Source organism: Paramisgurnus dabryanus, chromosome 10 (assembly GCF_030506205.2).
Source record: "Paramisgurnus dabryanus chromosome 10, PD_genome_1.1, whole genome shotgun sequence".
NCBI lineage: Eukaryota > Metazoa > Chordata > Actinopteri > Cypriniformes > Cobitidae > Paramisgurnus > Paramisgurnus dabryanus.
Window position 1 is genome coordinate 39,389,174 of NC_133346.1, and position 5,324 is coordinate 39,394,497.

The 5,324-nt window shown below is 34.3% G+C and overlaps 1 long non-coding RNA gene across 4 annotated transcripts; it reads right to left on the reverse strand.

Annotated features, from left to right (window-relative positions):
* Window positions 1-712: 712 nt before the first annotated feature.
* Window positions 713-4,114, reverse strand: LOC135718400 (uncharacterized). Of its 4 annotated transcripts, XR_012337738.1 has the most exons (7): window positions 4,008-4,114; window positions 3,540-3,582; window positions 2,814-2,927; window positions 2,607-2,672; window positions 2,443-2,541; window positions 2,040-2,117; window positions 713-1,653 (listed from the first exon to the last, which is right to left on the reverse strand). It is a non-coding gene; the product is annotated as an uncharacterized lncRNA (long non-coding RNA). The 4 variants fall into 4 exon arrangements; XR_010520758.2 differs by lacking the exon at window positions 2,040-2,117 and having other exon boundaries at window positions 2,814-2,871; XR_012337736.1 differs by lacking the exon at window positions 2,040-2,117.
* Window positions 4,115-5,324: the final 1,210 nt, after the last annotated feature.

Consider the following 5,324-nt stretch of genomic DNA (forward strand, 5'->3'; position numbering starts at 1 on the left):
GGTTAAATCATTAAAATAAGTTCACAGTAATGTTCATTTTGTTGTTAGTAATTCGGTATGACTAAAATATTATGAACTTTAATGTTTACTGTTGATTTAAGCTGTTAGTTTGACTGACCTCGTGATGTAGCTATGAGCTAATGTAGAGCAGATCTTTAATTTGTCTTTACCTTCTATAAAATGTGTTATCCTCGTTTTTAAATGCATTGATTTTACATTGTTTAGTTAATTATAACCCAAGTTATTTCAATGTAGCGTTTGACGCGTAAATATAAGGTTATAACTTAACTTACAGTATGGGCACACAGTTTACAGTAGAAGAATTTAAACAGAAGCCATCAATTCTGCATTAATAACTACATTTATGTTCACTTTTCTTTCAGATAATTTTCTTGTTGTGTTTGATGTTTTCCATTGTATGAAGAGTAAGTATTACTTTGTTTGTATTTGCACCCAAAATAAATGGGTCAAAATAAGTGCTCAAACGCTCTACTCAATACAACCCTGCTGAAAAAACCAGCTAAAACCAGCTTAAGCTGGTTTTAGCTGGTCTCCCAGCCTGGTTCATAGCTGGTGTATCATGCTGGTTTAAGAGGGGTTTTGGCGGCAATTTTTAGCTGGTCAGGCTGGTTTTAGCTGGTCAGGCTGGTCTTAGCTGGTCAGGATGGTTGGTCTTAGCTGGTCAGGCTGGTTTTAGCTGGTCAGGCTGGTTTTAGCTGGTTTAAGCTGGCCAGGCTGGTTTAAGCTGGTCTTAGCTGGTCAGGTGGCTCGTCTTAGCTGGTCAGGCTGGTTTTAGCTGGTCAGGCTGGTTTAAGATGGCCAGGCTGGTTTAAGCTGGTCAGGCTGGTCTTAGCTGGCCAGGCTGGTTTTAGCTGGTCAGGATGGCTGGTCTTAGCTGGCCAGGCTGGTTTTAGCTGGTTTAAACTGGCCAGGCTGGTCTTAGCCGGCCAGGCTGGTTTTAGCTGGTTTAGGTTGGTCTTAGCTACTCAGCCGGCATTTCAACGTTGAATCAACGTCAGGGATCAACGTTGCATCAACGTTGAATTACCTTTTGGTTTTGCAAAGTGAATCAAAGTTGACATCACAACGTGGTTTCAATGTTGTTTCAACGTCAGACTTTCAACATAGGTGAATCAAGGTTGATATCGCAACGCAGTTTTAACGCACTTTTTAACACTAAATATAGATTTTTAAATTTCAATACTCACCAAATGATTTGCTGTATATATCATGTTTTAGTGTAATTATTACAAGAATGCAACTTGCTGCTCATTACCAACAGTACAACCCCATCCATAAAACTAAACACCTAAAGTAGGTAAAGTTTGAATGTGAACAATGGCATGTGCCTTTTCTAAATAAACATGAAAGCAGCTGTTAAAATTGATCTTTTATAGATAAAAACAAATTCTTTCAAACAGTTAGGTTTCCAGTTAGTAGTGCGAAAGTGGAATATTCCAAATACAGAATAAAAACATAAAATATGAAAACAAAATAATATTTAAAAGTCATTTTATTCATCTGAATAGAAAAAAAATATTCTAGGAAAACTGCAAATATGAATTTTGTTGTAGGTTTAGCTCACAGTCTTCTTATGGCCACCAACACCCTTCCATTCTGGCTCATACTGTACTTAAAACCTGATGACAGCATCTAAAGAGGAAACAAAAGTTATTTAATTTTCAAAAAATGATGCATTTTTAGCCAATGTATAAAAAAATCTTGTTATTGCACATCAGGGTGTTTGTGTGTTCTTTAATGGTCTGTCTAGAAACATAGCATAGTCATCTGATGAAGGAAGAAAGCTGTTGTGTTTACAAAGGTGACAATAAGCTTCAATCAAGATCACCTACAGTGCATTCAGAAAGTATTCAGGATAGACCCCTTTCACATTTAAATTTTAAGGTGGTTGCATGATACTGTAATTGTTTAGATATTTTCCTCATAAATCTACAGTACATACCCCATGACAAAGTAAAAACTGAATTTTAGAAACTTCTGCAAATGTATGAAATATTATAAATAAATATTATATTTACATTATACAGATCATTTGCATCAATATCTGCAATTTAGCTCAGCTGCCTCCAATTTCTCTTGATGGTTGCTGATGGGTTCTGATGAACACATGAAGATATTTTGAGAATGGCTGTAACCAAACTGACCGGAAGCACCATTGACTTCCTTAGTAGGATAAAAGAATACTATAGAAGTGAATGGTGCTTCTGATCGCTTTGGTTACAAATAAATCCAGAAGTTGCAAAGATTGCTGTGTCATACCCAAAAAGACCTGAGGCTGTAACTGCTACTTCAAAATGTGCTTCAACTAAGTACTGAGTAAAGGGTCGGAATACTTAGGTCATATCAACTTTAACCCCCCCCCCCAAAAGAGATGCTGAGCAGAGCAAACATTGACTGGTTGCTTTTTGTGCAGTCCCTTACCAATAAAAGCTAAGATGGACTCCAGACCTTCTGGATTGTCTGTGAGAGACTTCAAACTCGCCCAGACCAACAAGGCATCTTGTTAGCAGACATCTCGACCTGATAAAAAAATTTGATTAGGAGATGTTCTAATCCTATTTTTAATATATGTTTTACAAACTTACCACAGGTGATCTGGCAAAGCAAAGACTTATAAACAGCATCTTCCCAAATCTCCTCTTCAGGCTCATCTTAGCGATCATTGCATTTGATAAAGTTTGGAAAAAGAAAAACATATTTCATTAGTATAGAATCATAAATGTAATGTTTTGGTTAGAAATACAAAAAACTGTGGCCCAAGTACAACTTTGAAAGAAATAAAGAATGTTTACATTTTTTGTCATGGTACACTGTCACTTCATTACTTTTTGAGTGGTACAGATTGGGCATCTGGAAAGACACATGACTTTATCACAATTCTTCAAATTGCATGGTAATTAATCTGCCTACAATATAAAACACATAATAAAATAAAAAACAAAAGAAAATATAAATTGTGAAATACAAAACACTGTCTCTTAGTTATTATGATTATTAGAATTTGATCTGAACACAAAACAAATACTAAATGCATTGTAATGTTGTAGGGGAGATGCTTCAAAAATAAATTGTAAATGATTGATTTCTATTACAACATGCTAGCTTGGTGGTGCGTTACAATGGTGGGTGGTAGCTCATGGACATAGCCATCATTTAAAAAATTATGATTAAAACCATAATACATAAAGATAGAAAATAATGCTGTTATGTACACCACCACAAAGACCAATTTTATATGTCAATATGAAGCCTCTCTAAAACTTATGTCAACATCCACGCTGAACTATGAATTAACTTTTGTCTCTGTCTATTGAAAACAAAGGGTTTGAAATATGTAAGCCTACATACTGTAGAAGGAATAGTGACATACAAAATAAATGAATTGCTTTGCTGAACAATAACCATTGTATCCTAAATTATTTTCTTATATTTTCCTAATGATAATGAGAAACCAGATATGCACTTTTTGAGCACTTGTGTTTTGGATGCAAATATAAACACAAAGTAATAATACTTACTCTTCAGCCAATGGAAAACATCAAAACACAACAAGAAAATGACCTGTAAAGAAAAGTGAACATATATATACAATAGTTATTAATCCAGAATTAATGGCTTCTGTTTAAATTCTTAACAGTTTTAACAGGCTACTGTAAACTGTGTGCCCGTACTGTAAGTTAAATAACCTTACATTTACGCGTCAAACCCTACATTTTAATAAGTTGCGTTATAATTAACTAAACAATGTCAAATACATTTGAAGAACGAGGATAACACATTTTTATAGAAGGTAACGTTAAAGACAAATAAAAGATATGCACTACATTAGCTCAGATGCGTCACGAGCTCAGTCAAACCACTGCATAAACAGTCAACATTAAAGTTCAGAATATTTTAGTCATATCGAATTAACTGTTACTAAAAACAAAATAAACATAACTGTGAACTTATTTTAATGACTTAACCAGGAATTAATAAAAACTTACCTTAGAATTTGCCATAGAAATGAAAACTGTCGTCTGAGGTAAACGGTTAAAATCCACTTTGAACTCACGAGGACGGAGGCGCGCGCCCGCAAATACGTGTGTTCGAGTTCTTGCTGCGCTGACAAGGTTGATAACGTCAATGTACCGCGAGAGTGTAATTTCTTGACTCGCTCTCGCGATACATTGACGTCATCAACGTATGATGTCGGTTCTCGCAGCGCAGCATGAAGTCGAACATGACTAATAATAACCATAGCTAATAACACATAACAAAAGACAAAATGTTAAAAAAAACAATAAAGATGGTAAAAAGATATCCCACGTCCAGAAGAACTGAAAATTAGAACTTGTTTAACAATAAATATTTCTTCTATTAAAATAAACAGAAATATTGTGCTTTTAAAACATAGCTTTTTAGATCTTCATCCGGGGGTGGGTTCAATTATTTCATAAACATGCATGCACATTTTGTTCTAAATGGACAGAGCTTTATAAAAAAATAAAATAAATGTTTTTATTATAATAAAAGTGTAGTAACTGGTTTTTGATTTAACAACAACAATAAACATAAAAAATTATCTGCTAAGATAATAACTACCAATGATAATTATTTTAATAATTTCATAATAATACTTATTTTAATAATTAAAATATTTAAAAAAATTATTAGGCCCTACTATGATTAATGGCAAACTAATGGGGGCTAGCTAAAAAAAATATGGGGCATGTGTGGGTTTTCTGTGGGCATGCCCACTAAAAAACCCCATGGGGCTCAAAAGGGCAAAGTCATAAGGAGCCTGCACGCCTTGCCCATATGGGCCCTGTGTGGGGCCTATTTGGGATGTGGTGTGAGTTTGCCCTGCCCACACTCTCCCACAGTAAACCCCACAGTGGACCCGCATGGGCATGTTTTGCTTACAAAAGGCTGAGGGAGCTGTCTGTGGCACCGTAAAGAAAGCAGAGAAAAGGTTTGATGTTATTACATTATTAATGGTATTCTTAAAATTTATATTTGAAACGTTATATTTTAGACATTGTGATGAAAATATACTAAAAATAAAACAACCATAATAATGCTTACAAAAATAGCCTAATCCATCTCCTGAATTCATCATATGGAAATCACATGCCGCACCAGTGTAAAAATCCATCAAATAGTATACATAAAATATTTTTATCTTCTTAAACTTTATATAATATGAGCAACCTAGAAAAATATTTACCAAAAAGGCACTTGTTTTGAAAGGGAAAAATAAAGATACAAAAATGATTTATTTGCATGTGTCTAATATATTTTTAACTTGATCAATTACTTTT